Below are 17,939 nucleotides of genomic sequence, written 5' to 3' on the forward strand. Positions count from 1 at the left end.
ACAGGAGTTATAGTGTCTAAAATATTTGACGTATACGAGTTCAACAACAGATCAACAACTTTAGCATATGTGTCCGTGTGCTTTCTTCCCTAAACAGCCACATACCCAACTGCTGGTTTGGGTCTGACAGACAGGTCGAAGAAAACACAATTCACGTTTGAAATACCAAGACCTGTAGTAATGAAGCCTCTGCTGTGGTTGGGCTCGTTTACATGCTGAAGAGACGGCGTGGTGGAGTTGGCAGAGTGGCCGTGCCAGCAACCTGAGGGTTCCTGGTTCGATCCCCATCTTGTACCAGCCAAGTCACGTCCGTTGTGTTCTTGAGCAAGACACTTCACCCTTGCTTCTGATGGATCGTGGTTAGCGCCTTGCATGGGAGCTTCCGCCATCAGTGTGTGAATGTGTGTGAATGGGTGAATGAGGAAATAATGTCAAAGCGTTTTGAGTACCTTGAAGGTAGAATAGCGCTATACGAGTATAACCCAAGAGATAGAACAAACATTACAAGGACAGTAGCAGTTCTTTAGCATGCCTGTGTTTGGTTACATCGACATGCACATTAAGTCCCCTGTGATGATCAAACAAGTTAGATCACACAACTGAAAGTAATTCCACAAAACCTATGCGTGGGTTCCTTCCAGGTACTCTGGCTTCCTCTCATCTCCAAAGACATGTACCTGGGGATAGGTTGATTGGCAATAATAAATTGGCCCTAGTGTGTGAATGTGAGTGTGAATGTTGTCTGTCTATCTGTGTTGGCCCTGCGATGAGGTGGCGACTTGTCCAGGGCGCACCCTGCCTTCCACCCTAATGCAGCTGTGGATATGCTCCAGCACCCGCAACCCCAAAAAGAGATAAACGGTAGAAAATGGATGGATGGATTGATTAATTGATTGATTGATTGGATTGATTGATTGATTGATTGATTTAGACTTTTAGAATAGAATAGAATAGAATGTACTTTATTGATCCCTGGGGGAAATTCAGCACCACAGTTTGCTCGCAATAAACAATGATAATAATAAATAATATATTATATGTATAATATATGAATAATATAAATAGATTCATATTTATTAGTAGATTGCACAGTACAGTTCATATTCCGTACAATTGACCACTAAATGCTAACACCCGATTACGTTTTTCGACTTGTTTAAGTGAGGGTCCACCTTAATCAATTCATGGTAATTCATGGATGTGTCATGCCTGTTAATCTGTTTTTATGTTTGATCATGTTTTGTTTTGTTTTCCGGACTCTTTTTGCGTTTTCACTTCCTTGTTTTCTTGGTCACCATAGCTATTCATTAGTTTTCCACCCGGTTCCCCTAGTCACGCCCCGATCATCAGCCTCTCACACCTGTTTCTAGTTACCACGGCCACTATTTATGTCACTTGCTTTCTGTTCATCGTTCTGGGATCTTCACACACTCACACACCCTACCATGCTGTTGCTACATTCAGGTCCTCGAACACCTCGTTATTCATGCCCCTTGTTTCGCTCAAAGTAAGTTTTTGTATTTATGCCTCAGTGCTGGTATTGTTTTGTTTATGCCACAGATAGTGTCGTTTGTTTCGTTTGTATACAGTCATGCCATCGTGCTGTTTAAGTTTATAGTTAATTGTTTTTCATGCCATCGAGCAAGTGTTTTTGTTTTCCCTGTTTTGTAGATATTAGATACATAAAAGATGTACTCACAGTCACGTCTCGCCCGTGCAAATCATTCTCTGCATCGAGGAAACAACTTTAATCCAAGCCATGTTGTGACAGGATGGATCAATAAATACATTTAAATTCTTCGGTGGTTTGTAAATACTAGTGCTATAAAGTACTAATGATTGTTTTATGTCCATTTTGAATGACCCATCCTCAAATGATGAAAAACCCCAAATGACAATTTGGGGTTGCGGATATTTTCCCTGAATATGGAAGAAACACCTCCACCCCTCTGGTTTTGTCGCGTCTCAAGCACAAAGTTAAAGTGTGGTGGGCTACTTTAAATCAGAACTGCATTTGCGGTGTGGAACCATGTCTAAGTTAAAACCATAACACTGGGATTATAAGAGGAAATACTACTGTTTATTCAAATCGATTCATTACTTAAAGATCTGACATTGAGTACTGCATGTTTGAGGTTAGCTAAAGTTGCCCGAGACGTTGTGTTCTTCAAAGGAATGTCCATTACATTTTTCAGATCAGATAATCTTTCCGTCTCCAAAATAAATAAACTCTGTGACATTGTGTTCTTCAAAGGAATGTCTATTACATTTTTCAGATCAGATAATCTTTCTGTCTCCTAAATAAATAAACTATGTGCTGTGATAGTAGTTATTGTTTAGAAAGGAGCACTTTCCTATTGATGTGATGTTTAGCAGCACAAAGACCCCCAGCAACCTAGAGAACAGCATTGACTCTTTTGGGAATAATATCTACGGACTAGAGATGCGCGGATAGGCAATTATATCATCCGCAACCACATCACCAAAGTCGTCATCCACCCGCGGTCCACCCGAACCAACATTTTATCAGAACCGCAACCACCCGCCCGCTGAAATACATCAGAGGTCGGCCACCTTTACCACTCAAAGAGCTATTTAAACCCGTTTCACAGAGTAAAGAAGACAATGGGCGCAGCTAACGTTCTCACGAATATCCAATGGTGTTCATCCTGATGACAAGAATAAGGGCGTGCTGTGAAGCCATTGCCTTTGACACCTTCAACTACATGTACAAACCGATTGTTAGTCCAGCAACATGTTGTATGCAGCTTCCGCAATCACACGTACAAGATTGAAAGGCATACTGGGTGATACAGAGTACACTGATGGTTGTGATATAAACAACTTTAACACTCTTACTAATATGCGCCACGCTGTGAAGCCACACCAAACAAGAATGACAAACACATTTCGGGAGAACATCCTCACAGTAACACAACATAAACGCAACACAACAAATACCCAGAATCCTTTGCATCCGTGACAACCACTGAATATATTTAACACCCTGCGCCCCTAACCCCGCCCATCTTACCAACGCACGGAGAGGGGGCGGGGCTTGGTTGGTTGCTGCTAGCAGGGTGTATAAATTAGTTAGGATGTGTCATGGATGCAAAGGATTCTGGGTATTTGTTGTGTGCGTTTATGTTGTGTTACTGGGAGGATGTTCTCCCGAAATGTGTTTGTCATTCTTGTTTGGTGTGGCTTCACAGCATGGCGCATATTACTAAGAGTGTTAAAATGGTTTATATCACAACCATTAGTGTACTCTGCGTCACCCAGTATGCCTTGCAGTCGTGTGCGTGTTGCCGCGGAAGCCACATACAACATGTTGCTGGACTGACAAGCAGATCGTACATGCTGTAAAAGGTGAGAAAGCCAATGGCTTCATAGAACGCCCTAATACTTAATAATTGGGTGGCTTCCGGCAGTCATTTTAGAGAATGTTTGCGTCTTCTATTGTCTTCTTCGCTTTGTGACACGGGTCCTAAATGGCTCTTTGAATGGTAAAGGATACCGATCCCTGAACCATGTATATCAAATATTTCCGGATGGTTCAACCGCCGCCCGCCCGAATCTAATTAAAATCTATTTTTTCGTCATGTCACCTGCCCGACCCGCGGTTTATCCGCGGATGAGACCGCAAACTGCGGACACCGCTGATGGGGCAGGTTTGGTTATTTATATAGGCTGAGAAGGAAGAGGGCTGTAATATTTTTTTGATTAAATGAGTCCTTGATCCTTGAAGTTTGAGAACAACAGCTCTAAATTAAAAAAACACAGAACAAAACCGATCTTTAAAACAAAAAAAACAAGATTCAATGTAGTAGTTTATTTGCAGCTCCAATCATACTTCTCATTTTTCAACTCACTTTTGTATCTCAAGAAATTGCAATTTATTATGCAAATGAGGTGATGACTTCTCTTTGTGACTTCTAGAGAATTTTAGGACAGCCAATAGCTACTTGTCTTCCTAAGGAGTTGGCATTACAGCTTGTTTGTTAGCGAGACAGTGCTACTTTTATGAAGAAGAATGAAAGGCTGACTTGTTCACAGTCATTCTGCCTCCTCCACATTGCCGCCGCCATTACATTACATTGTGTTGTATTGTATTGTGCGTTGCACTGTTGGTTAGAATTACACTTCTACACACTAGAAATCACTAGAATTATACAGACTAAAATTACACATTACACTTTCAGTCAGCCAGTAAGTCTCAGATAAAAATAAATGCCGTACTTTTCACAATACAAAGCTTTTACCCATAGATGTGAAGTTGGGAAGCATGAATGCAATGATGATGTGTGCACGTGTGTGTGTGTTTAAAAAAGGGCACCAATGTTAAGATGCGCTATATTGCCAAAAGTATTAGCTCACCCATCCAAATGATCAGAATCAGGTGTCCTAATCACTTTGCCCGGCTGCAGGTGTATACAATCAAGCACTCAGGCATGGAGACTGTTTCTACAAACATTTGTGAAAGAATGGACCGCTCTCAGGAGCTCAGCGATTTCCAGTCTGGAACTTTCTTAGGATGACACCTGTACAACAAATCCAGTCGTAAAATTTCCTCGCTTCTCAATATTCCAAAGTCAACTGCTTTATTTTAAGAAAATGGAATATTTTTAGAACAACAGCAGCTTCCATGGCCGAGCAGCTGCATCTAAGCCATACATCACCAAGTCCAATGCAGAGTGTTGGATCCAGTGGTGTAAAGCACGTCGCCACTGGACTCTAGAGCAGTGGAGACACCTTCTCCGGAGTGATGAATCACGCTTTTCTATCTGGCAATCTGATGGACGAGTTTGGGTTTAGAGTTTCCCAAGAGAACGGTACATTTCGAACTGCATTGTGCCGAGTGTGAAATACGGCGGAGGAGGAATTATTGTGTGGGGTGGTTTTTCAGGTGTTGGGCTTGGCCCCTTAGTTCCAGTGAAAGGAACTTTGAATTCTCCAGGATACCAAAACATTTTGGACAATTCCATGCTCCCAACTTTGTGGGAACAGTTTGGAACGGGTCCCTTCCTCTTCCAACATGACTGTGCACCAGTGCACAGAGCAAGGTCCATAAAGACACTGAAGACAGAGTCTGGTGTGGATGAACTTGACTGGCCTGCACAGAGTCCTGACCTGAACCCGATAGATGGGATGAATTACAACAGAGACTGAGAGCCAGGCCTTTTCGACCAACATCAGTGTGTGGCCTCACCAATGCGCTTTTGGAAGAATGGTGGAAAATTCCTACAAACACACTGCACAACCTCGTGGACAGCCTTCCCAGAAGAGTTGAAGCTGTAATTGTCACACCTATGGATCATGTTTTGTTTTGGTCATGTTCGGTTAGTTTTTTTGGACATTTGGTTCTGTCTTTTCACTTCCTGGTTTGTTTTGTTACCATAGCTACTCATTAGTTTCCCCTAGTCACGCCCCGATCATCAGCCTCTCACACCTGTTTCTCATTACCACTGCTACTATTTAAGGATTTTACTTTCTGTCCATCAGTCTGGGATTTTTGCATTCTGCTTCATGTCTTCACGATTACCTGCTTCGCACCCTGCTATCCATGCCCCTTGTTTCGGTCACAGTAAGTGTTTTTGTTTTAGTTGTTCATAGTTCTGCCACAGTGCAAGTTTAAGTTTATAGTTTATCGTCTTTCATGCCATCGAGCAGGTGTTTTGTTTTCCTGTTTATATTTTTGTACCTCTTTGTGAGCGCCCATGGTTCGATAATTTTTGTATTTAGTATTCAAATAAACCATGTACTTACACTCTCGTTTGGCTCGTCCCGTATCCTCTCTGCATCGAAGAAGCAAAAATAACGACAGTCCAGCCTTGACATTAATAGCTGCAAAAAGTGGACCGACATCATATTGAACTCTATGGGTTAAGATTGGGATTGCACTTCAAGTTCATATGTGAGTCAAGGCAGGTGGCCAAATACTTTTGGCAATATAGTGTATTAGTTGATCTTGATAGTTTGTCACAATTTGGATGTGACAAGCCTTCCACATTCAGTTAGTAGATGTGGAAGTTTCTACAGGATGATCCGCTTTGAAAAGAGCCCTTGGCTTGAAGTGGGTATAATAATGTGTCAAGGACTTTTCATAAACCTGCTGCACGAGGCAGTTTGATTATATGCCGTCTGGAAAAATACCTCTGGTCTGAAACAGGTTGGATGGGTTGATGAGAGCATATCTATGGGAAAAAAGCACATCCCCATTTGCATTAAGTTACGGCTCTGCTCCGAGGTCCGCCAGCACTCACATGGCACGGCTCTACTCCGTCAATCAGGTGGAGTGGCAAGACAAACAAGTTCTGGTGCTCAATTCGCACAAGACAATTGGAATGTGAGGAATAATTTCAACAAAAAAAAAAAGGCAGAAGATCCAACTGTAGAAGGAGAGGAGTGATGGACTTGCCTGGATTCGACATTAGCCAGACCGAACATGAACTTGGTAGAATTTAAGGGCGAGAACCAAATAACAACAACAAAATATGTTTACTAATTCACTAAAATCAGAACTAAGTGCAAAGAACAAGAAGAAAAACATTTTTTTTTTTGCAAAAATGTGTTTCCTCGTTCACTAAAATCAGTCACATTAAGAACTAGGTGCAAATAAGCAGAAAAACCTTTTTTTTTTTGCAAATATGTGCTTCCTAATTCACTAAAATCAGTCACATTATGAACTAGGTGCAAATAACAAGAATAAAAACCTTTTTTTGCACATATGTGTTTCCTCATTCACTAAAATCAGTCACATTAAGAACTAGGTGCAAATAACAAGAAGAAAAACCTTTTATTACAAATATGTGTTTCCTCATTCACTAAAATCAGTCACATTAAGAACTAGGTGCAAATAACAAGAAGAAAAGCCTTTTTATTGCAAATATGTGTTTCCTCATTCACTAAAATCAGTCACATTAAGAAGTAGGTGCAAATAACAAGCAGAAAACCTTTTTTTTCTTGCAAATATGTGCTTCCTAATTAACTAGAATCAGTCACATTAAGAACTAGGTGCAAATAACAAGAAGAAAAACCTTTTTTTTGCAAATATGTGTTTCCTCATTCACTAAAATCTGTCACATTAAGAACTAGGTGCAAATAACAGGAAGAAAAACTTGTTTTTTTGCAAATATGTGTTTCCTCATTCACTAAAATCAGTCACATTAAGAACTAGGTGCAAATAAGAAGAAAAACCTGTTTTTTGCAAATATGTGTTTCCTCATTCACTAAAATCAGTCACATTAAAAACTAGGTGCAAATAACAAGCAGAAAAAACTTTTTTTTTCTTGCAAATATGTGCTTCCTAATTAACTAGAATCAGTCATATTAAGAACTAGGTGCAAATAACAAGAATAAAATCCTTTTTTTGCAAATATGTGTTTCCTCATTCACTGAAATCTGTCACATTAAGAACTAAGTGCAAATAACAAGAAGAAAAACAAATTTTTTGCAAAAATATGTTTCCTTATTCACTAAAATCAGTCACATTAAGAACTAAGTGCAAATAACAAGAAGAAAAACACATTTTTTGCAAAAATATGTTTCCTAATTAATTAGAATCAGTCACATTAAGAACTAGGTGCAAATAACAAGAATAAAAACCTTTTTTTGCAAATATGTGTTTCTTCATTCACTAAAATCAGTCACATTAAGAACTGAGTGCAAATAACAAGAAGAAAAACACATTTCTTGCAAAAATATGTTTCCTTAATCACTAAAATCAGTCACATTAAGAACTAAGTGGAAAGAACAAGAAGAAAAAGCATATTTTTTGCTGAAGGTGTTGGGTGACGGACTCCTAAAAACTGCAATCGGTCAACTTGCCGAAAGTTTGTTTTGTTCATCACCGGGAGTAAAAACCTTGTCAGACACTCTTTTCAATATTCGATCAGTTACATTTATTTGCACGACACATATACTTACGGAGGCTCGCTGGGTTTGTGTCTCTACATGTCACCCAGAGGCGGTCTTGGTTAGATTTATGCCCTGGGCCAACCATCACTTGCCCCCCCCCCTCACACACACACACAAAAAAAAGATTTCCCCCAAAACCCGCATGCGGCTCTTTAGCACCGCCCTAGTGGCTCCTTGGAGAATTTAAAAAAATGGAAAGAGTTGAGGGAAAACTATTTGTTGTTTTAATAATTTTTCTGTAGGAGAACAAACATGACACAAACCCTCCTAATTTTTAGAAAGCCCACTGTTTTGTTCACCAAACATTTAATGCTGTGCGTGAATCCACAAAGGAGAGCTTAGTTGATTTTATTGACTTGTGTGGAGTGCTAATAATAATAAATAACATTCTATTCAGGCAAGCTGCGTGTACATATTGCATCATTATGCCTCATACAAAGGTATATTTGAGTTCATTTAATTTACTTTAATTATGTCTTTTGTGTATTTAATTTATATGTGCATGTCTCATGACACATTATCTGTATGTAATGTAATGGTAGTTGTTTGTGTGCCATGTTGTTCCAGACCACAGCAAATGTTACCCAGCTTGCAAAGATTGTAATAAATTCATTACAATTTATTTGCCAAGTCCTTTAACTTGGGCACACTCACCTTTACCTTTGGCAGATTCAAGCCAGTCATTTCCACGAAATATCTCACCCTCTGAGACACTTACTTAATGTGTTGACTTCATCATAACACTTATATAAGACTTTTTATTTTTTGCTGCTCCAGACACATTCTTCTATGTATTTTTGCTCCAATGTGGCTCTTTCAACATGTTGGGTTGCCGACCCCTGCCCTAAACTCTCCCACCAACACAACAATATATTGTAATATACAAACCCCGTTTCCATATGAGTTGGGAAATTGTGTTGGATGTAAATATAAACGGAATACAATGATTTGCAAATCCTTTTCAACCCATATTCAGTTGAATGCACTACAAAGACAAGATATTTGATGTTCAAACTCATAAACTTTCTTTTTTTTTGCAAATAATAATTAACTTAGAATTTCAGGGCTGCAACATGTGCCAAAGTAGTTGGGAAAGGGCATGTTCACCACTGTGTTACATCAACTTTCCTTTTAACAACACTCAATAAACGTTTGAGAACTGAGGAAACTAATTGTTGAAGCGTTGAAAGTGGAATTCTTTGTCATTTTTGTTTTATGTAGAGCTTAAGTCATTCAACAGTCCGGGGTCTCCGCTGTCGTATTTTACGCTTCATAATGCGCCACACATTTTCGATGGGAGACAGGTCTGGACTGCAGGTGGGCCAGGAAAGTACCCGCACTCTTTTACTACGAAACCACGCTGTTGTAACACGTGGCTTGACATTGTCTTGCTGAAATAAGCAGGGGCGTCCATGATAACGGCGCTTAGACGGCAGCATATGTTGTTCCGAAGACTGTATGTACCTTTCAGCATTAATGGTGCCTTCACAGATGTGTAAGTTACCCATGCCTTAGGCACTAATACACCCCCATACCATCACAGATGCTGGCTTTTGAACTTCGCACCTATAACAATCCGAATGGTTATTTTCCTCTTTGTTCCCGGAGAACACCACGTCCACCATTTCCAAACATAATTTGAAATGTGGACTCGTCAGACCACAGAACACTTTTCCACTTTGCATCAGTCCATCTTAGATGAGGTCGGGCCCAGCGAAGCCAGCGGCGTTCCTAAGTGTTGTTGATAAATGGGTTTTGCTTTGCATAGCAGAGTTTTAACTTGCACTTACAGATGTAGCAAACAACTGTAGTTACTGACAGTGGTTTTATGAAGTTTTCCTGAGCCCATGTGGTGATATCCTTTACACACTGATGTCGGTTTTTGATGCAGTACCGCCTGAAGGATCAAAAGTGTGCAATATCATCGCTTACGTGCAGTGATTTCTCCAGATTCTCTGAACCTTTTGATGATTTTACGGATCGTAGATGATAAAATCCCCAAATTCCTTGCAATAGCTCGTTGAGAAATGTTCTTCTAAAACTGTTCGACAATTTGCTTACAAAGTGGTGACCCTCACCCCATCCTTGTTTGTGAATTACTTAGCATTTCGTGGAAGCTGCTTTTATACCCAATCATGGCACCCAACTGTTAGCCTGCACACCTGTGGAATGCTACAAATAAGTGTTTGATGAGTATTTCTCAACTTTATCAGTATTTATTGCCACCTTTCCAAACTTCTTTGTCACGTGTTGCTGGCATCAAATTGTAAAGTTAATGATTATTTGCAAAAAAAAAAAAAGTTTATCAGTTTGAACATCAAATATGTTGTCTCTGTAATATATCCAACTGAATATGGGTTGAAAATGATTTGCAAATCATTGTATTCCGTTTATATTTACATTCAACACAATTCCCAACTCATATAGAAACAGGTTTGTATTATCTGTCATATTTTATTATTGAATTTTAAATACACAGGAACAAAAATATGGATAAATAAATGAAATAAAGTATCACCAATGTGAATTGCACATATCCTTCATCACAGGATGTAATAACAATTCTTAAAATATACTTGAAGAAAGCTAATAAAACAACATCCTCTATGGAGCATAAAAAAGATTCCGGCAGTAAAAACTATAACAAAAAAAACTATTATATGGAGCATAAAAAAAAAAAGATTCCAGCAGTAAAAACTAAATCGAATTTTTCATACAAATTGTGTTTTGCATCATCCTAATAACATCTCAACAGTTCCAGTTATGACAACACACCACTTTTGTACAAAGAGAAACAGCAGATAATAAACATACAATTAATTTAGTGCTCAGACTGTAGCCAAGATTCCAACTAGGCGCTAACATCAACAACCGGTGTGAAGTGCAATCTAAAACTTGACTTTTCTAGCCTTATTTGAGGCAAAATCATCAATTACTTTATTATATCAAATCTGTATGATTGATGCTGATAATGGCAAGTCCAGAGAGACGCTCCTGTGACATCCCGGACCTCAAGTATGTTTTAATAAGCTTAACTGATTCGCCCGTCAATCAACCGGAGTCACGTGAGTCACGGTGATGACTGCACAGACATTTTATTATTTGTTTTTCACATCCATCCATCCTTCTATTTTCTACCGCTTGTCCCTTATATTATGTCTATATCCTATATACAATTTATAACAATTACCATGTACAATATTACAATATATGTGAGAGCTGCAGCATAAAATAGAGAGTAAATCCAGCAGAAAATAGAAAATAGACATTAAAAACAAAGAGAAGTACCAAACAAAAAAGGTGTCAGGTAAGAGACATATATCATCTCTTGCTGTATGGCGAGTGATTGTAAACCTGGATGGAGTGCAGAATGAAGGAGATATTGAATCGAACACTGTGGGACCGAAGCTGAAGGAGCCGGTTGGAGTATGAACTCTGCTGTCCCTCAATTGTCTGGCGGAGTGGGTGGGCAGGATTTTCCATGATGGCCAGCAGTTTGTCCAGTGTCCTCCTGTCCCTCACTGACACAAACGCCCTCCAACTCCGATAGTTTGGCCGGCTTTACGGATCGGTTTGTCTGATGGTTATCATACCTTAAAATGTGTGTTTTTTTACGTGAAAATAAATGAAAGTAATATTATGTCTGTATGTATGTATATATATATATATATATATATATATATATATATATATATATATATATATAGGGACGGCGTGGCGCAGTCGGAGAGTAGCCGTGCGCAACCCGAGGGTCACTGGTTCAAATCCCACCTAGAACCAACCTCGTCACGTCCGTTGTGTCCTGAGCAAGACACTTCACCCTTGCTCCTGATGGGTGCTGGTTGGCGCCTTGCATGGCAGCTCCCTCCATCAGTGTGTGAATGTGTGTGTGAATGGGTAAATGTGGAAGTAGTGTCAAAGCGCTTTGAGTACCTTGAAGGTAGAAAAGCGCTATACAAGTACAACCCATTTATCATTTATTTATATATATATTTATGTATGTGTGGGAAAAATCACAAGACTACTTCATCTCTACAGAACTGTTTCATGAGGGGTTCCCTCAATCATCAGGATCAATAAAATAGAATTAAAAAAAAAATCTCTTGATGATTGAGAGAACCCCTCATGAAACAGTTCTGTAGAGATGAAGTAGTCTTGTGATTTTTCCCACACATACATATGGCGCTCTACCACGGTATCGAGCACTATTCTCTAGATAATCCAATCAAGATATATATAAATATATACATGTGGGAATGTGAGTGTGAATGTTGTCTGTCTATCTGTGTTGGCCCTGCGATGAGGTGGCGACTTGTCCGCCCAATTGTAGCTGAGATAGGCGCCAGCGCCCCCGCGACCCCAAAAGGGAATAAGCGGTAGGAAATGGATGGATGGATGGATGGAATTCTATGTTTTTCTGTCAATATGGGGTGCTGTGTGTACATTAAAAGGAAAAAAAATGAACTTAAATGAGTTTAGCACATGGCTGCAATTTAACAAAGAGTAAAACATTTAAGGGGGTCTGAATACTCTCCGTACCCACTTATATATATATATATATATATATATATATATATATATATATATATCTGAGAGGGTTCTAATCTTTTTAAGTCTGTTATCTAGGGCGGTGGTTCTCAACCTTTTTTCAGTTATGTACCCCGTGTGAACATTTTTTTTAATTCAAATACCCATTTTTGGTTGAAAAAAGAGATGAAGAAGTAAAATACAGCACTATGTCATCAGTTTCTGATTTATTAAATTGTATAACAGTGCAACATATTGCTCAATTGTAGTGGTCTTTCTTGAACTATTTGGACAAAAAGATATAAAAATAACTAAAAATTGTTGAAAAATAAACAAGTGATTCAATTATAAATACAGATTTCTACACATAGAAGTAATCATCAACTTAAAGTGCCCTCTTTCGGGATTGTAATAGAGATCCATCTGGATTCATGAACTTATAGGCCTACTGAAACCCACTACTACCGACCACGCAGTCTGATAGTTTATATATCAATGATGAAATGTTAACATTGTAACACATGCCAATACGGTCGGTTTAGTTTACTAAATTACAATTTTAAAATTTCCCACGGAGTTTCTTGTTGTAAACGTTGCGGAATGATGACCTCACGGACTGCAGAGGACATATTTGCGCAGCACCATTTGCGGCTAAAAGTCGTCTCTTTCAATGGCGCAATTAAACAGTACTCTGGACATCTGTGTTGCTGAATCTTTTGCAAATTGTTCAATTAATAATGGAGAAGTCAAAGTAGAAAGATGGAGTTGGGAATCTTTAGCCTTTAGCCACACAAACACACGGTGATTCCTTGTTTAAAATTCCCGGAGGTGAAGCTTTACTATGGATCAGAGCGGTCAAGCAAACATGGTTCCCTTCACTTGTCAACCAGCAGGTTTCGGTGAGAAAATTGTGGTAAAAAGTCGCCTGTTACCCGAGATCAGCTGAGCTTGCGCCGTCCATGCAGTTGCCGTCGACTTCCCTCAGAGACTGGCGTCAAGACAACCGTGGACACACCCCTAAGACAATCAGCTACTATTTATTCTCACTAAAACAATAGCAACACAGTAGAAAGATAAGGGATTTCCCAGAATTATCCTAGTAAATGTGTCTAAAATCATCTGAATCCTTCCCAATGCAATCGCCTTTTTTTTTGTTTTTACTTTATTTTATTTTTTATTTTTTATACTCAATATCATCATCCACGAATCTTTCATCCTCGCTCAAATTAATGGGGAAATTGTCGTTTTCTCGGTCCGAATAGCTCTTGCTGCTGGAGGCTCCCATTATAAACAATGTGAGGACGTGAGGAGCCCTCACCCTTGTGACGTCATCGTCTGCGACTTCCAGTAAAGGCAAAGCTTTTTTATTAGCGACCAAAAGTTGTGAACTTTATCGTTGATGTTCTCTACTAAATCCTTTCAGCAAAAATATGGCAATATCGCGAAATGATCAAGTATGACACATAGAATGGACCTGCTATCCCCGTTTAAATAAGAAAATCTCATTTCAGTAGGCCTTTAATTCTAAACATTTCTTCACAAAACTTTAACATCAATTTTTATGCAACATGTCCATAAAAAAATCTAGCTGTCAACACTGAATATTGCATTCCTTTTCACAGTTTATGAACCTTCAAGTAACCCCAGGGGTACATGTACCCTCCATTTGAGAACCACTGATCTAGAAAAAGCGCGGACATTAGCGTGGATCAACATTAGCTTCATATTTTCAACTCACATGTAAACCATAAATGATTCCCGGGCGTGGCACCGCTGCTGCCCACTGCTCCCCTCACTTCCCAGGGGGTGATCAAGGGAATGGGTCAAATGCAGAGGACAAATTTCACCACACCTAGTGTGTGTGTGACAATCATTGGTACTTTAACTTTAAACGAAAAAGCGTTTGGACTGTCACACAAAAAAATCCGATCCATTTCACTTTAGGGCAAAAAAAAAAAAAAAAAAAAAAAAAAAGTTGCTGTGGAGTGTAAACGGTGCTATTGATTGCACCCTGGGCGGTCTCCCACGTTGTCAATAGCAAAAAAAAAAAACGACTCATTATCACCAACATCTGCTGGCTTGTGTGAAAGACAAGAACGCCGACCGTCAAAGTCTGTCAGCGCTCATAGGTTTATGGTTTGAGTTTATTTCGAACATGCATACAATTACAATATGATTTATCAAAATGTCCAGTTTCTCTTTTTCAACATGTTCGAAAACGAGTGGGAAGAAGCATTGTTTTATTTAATCTACCCCTTTTCCATAACAGAGCAATTGCTAACAGGTTTGTTCAATTCCTGTTCTCAATTTACTCACAATATACCTTATAAGTAAAAATGCACCCATCCATGTTGTACCGCTCGTCCCTAATGGACAAGTAATATTATTAAAAAAAAGCAATAATTTGTGAAGAAAGTTGTATTTCATAAAGTGATATAAATACGATTACATTCTTCTTCTTCTATGTACTTTATAAACACTTTGAAATTAAAACAGTTTCTTAAATTAGATCATGTTAGTTTGATTTCTTTAAGTAATCCCTTCCATAATTTAACTCCACATACATATATACTAGAGGTTTTAAGTGTTGTACGTGCATACAAATGTTGTGAACTGGGGTTCATGTTTTGTTTTGGTCATGTTCGGTTTTGTTTTTTGGACATTGTTTCCTGCTTTTGTACTTCCTTGTTTCTCGTTTCTCTTATTTCCATAGCAACTTATTAGTTTACACCTTTTCTTCAAGTCACGCCCCTGTCCTCAGTTCTCACACCTGTTAATAATTATCATAGCTATTATTTAAGCCGCAGTTAACAGGTAGTCAGCCTGGTAACTTTGTATTCCTCAACCCCCTTCATGCATTCTGTCCATGCCAAGTAAGTTTTTGTTATTCATGCCACAGAGCAAGTGTTTGTTTCATGTTTATAGTTTGTAGCCTTTGTGCTAGTGTTTTGTTTTTTCATTGGTCAAGTTTGTTCTCCGCCATTGTGCGTGCCATTTGTTTGCCCTTTTTTTTACTTATAGTGTTTGAATAAATAAAATGTACTCACATTCACGTCTGGCTCGTGCCGATTTTCCTTTGCGTCGGAGAAACAATCCAAGTCAAAGTCCAAGTCGTGACAGTAAACAGCATTTTTCTCTGGGGTTATATTTCTCCTACAGTGAGTTGGGGAGGATTTCACAAAGTGATAAAAGGCGGCTATTGTCGGCTTCTAATGACCATCCGTTCCTGGTCTGTCTTTTTTATTGATGACTTCCCAAGTCTGGTCAGAGCGAAGTGATTTGATTTGATCAATTTGATTCAATTATGACTCTGCAAAGTACATGAAAATCCTTAAAAGCAGTCTAAATCTTAACAAAAGCCAAACCTGCAGGGGAAAATAATATTGAAAATAATAAAATGTTTTAATGCATGATATAGAAAAAAATATTTTAAGCATATAAATCTACATATAAAAGAAGCACAATTACTGTGGTGCCTGGAGGTTGTTGGCCAGTGTTGTAGTTTAGGTAGATATTGTTATTAACTTTCCACACAAGTAAATAACTGAAAGAGTGATTTTTGGGCAAAGAAACAACAGCAACAAATTAACATGCAGTCAGCGCGGAATGAAAAAAAGCTTAAAAAAAACAAAAACGTCTTCCACTCACTGCGTTTTCATATTCACACATACCGTTGCTTAATCATGACAAATGGATCGCTATTTGGTTTTCATACTTTTAGGATACGGAGACACTTTCCTCCACTAACCAGCCATGTGCTGCAACTTGGAATTACATTTCTTAGGTTGGCATATTCGAAAGTCAAGCAAGTGAGTGTGAAATGAATCAAGGTTGGTTTGGCATTTACACACCAGCCTGGACGACACTCCCGTAGGCCAAAGAAAGAGACACACACACACACACACACACACACACACACACACACACACACACACACACACACACACACACACACACACACACACACACACACACACACACACGCGCACACGCGCACACGCACACACACACTAACGCATGCACACACACACGTGTGTATGTACACATTAATATGTATGTATATATGTATGTATATATATATATGTGTATATATATATATATATATATATATGGACTTCACGGTGGCAGAGGGGTTAGTGCGTCTGCCTCACAATACAAGGGTCCTGAGTAGTCAGGGTTCAATCCCGGGCTCGGGATCTTTCTGTGTGGAGTTTGCATGTTCTCCCCGTGACTGCGTGGGTTATCTCCGGGTACTCCGGCTTCCTCCCACTTCCAAAGACATGCACCTGGGGATAGGTTGATTGGCAACACTAAATTGGCCCTAGTGTTTGAATGTGATTGTGGATGTTGTCTGTCTATCTGTGTTGGCCCTGTGATGAGGTGGCGACTTGTCCAGGGTGTACGCCGCTTTCCGCCTGATTGTAGCTGAGATAGGCACCAGCGCCCCCCGCAACCCCAAACGGAATAAGTGGTAGAAAATGGATATATATATATATATATATATATATATATATATACATACATATATATTCACACACACACGTTAGGTCAGGAAAAAACACAGATGCTCTTTCATCCCTACAAGCCTGTTTCGCAGGTTTACCTGCTCTTCAGGGGATTTTATTGAAAAAAAAAATGACTTTAAACCAACACAACAAACTGGTCTCATCATGCTGACACGGAAACAAGGCACTAATGTCTCACAACAGCCACACCCACCATGCAATGCACCCTATATATATATATATATATATATATATATATATATATATATATATATATATATATATATATAGACATATATATACTGTATATACATATATGTCTTGATTGGTTTATCCAGAGAATAGTGTTAGATACCTTGGTAGAGCGCAATATGTATGTGTGGGAAAAATCAGCAAGTACATTTGGAACCTCAAAGACAATAATGTTGAATATTCAAATATTCAATAACATGGCAAATTCTTGCATCCAGCACACTTTACAACAGTGGTAATAAAAGATGCAACCTATGCTTGAAAACCAAACTGTTTATTATATATCATCCAGACCTGTCATCCCTCAACAGGCGCAGTGAAATCATTTCAACATGCCGCCACAGACGGAAACACCTCCTAAGCAACCCATGAGCCAATCACCACACCCCTACGCCTGCCTGTACCCACCCACTCTGTGCTCTATATAAACCACTGTATGTGAATGCTTCCATTAAAATCTCTTGATGATTGAGGGAACCCCTCATGAAACAGTTCTGTAGAGATGAAGTCGTCTTGTGATTTTTCCCACACACACACACACATATATATATATATATATATATATATATATATATATATATATATATATATATATATATATATATATATATATATATATACATATATATATATATATGTAGGTGTGGGAAAAAATCACAAGACGACTTCATCTCTACAGAACTGTTTCATGAGGGGTTCCCTCAATCATCAGGAGATTGTTTTATATATATATATATA

This window comes from Nerophis ophidion, linkage group LG05 (genome assembly GCF_033978795.1).
Source record: "Nerophis ophidion isolate RoL-2023_Sa linkage group LG05, RoL_Noph_v1.0, whole genome shotgun sequence".
Classification (NCBI taxonomy): domain Eukaryota; kingdom Metazoa; phylum Chordata; class Actinopteri; order Syngnathiformes; family Syngnathidae; genus Nerophis; species Nerophis ophidion.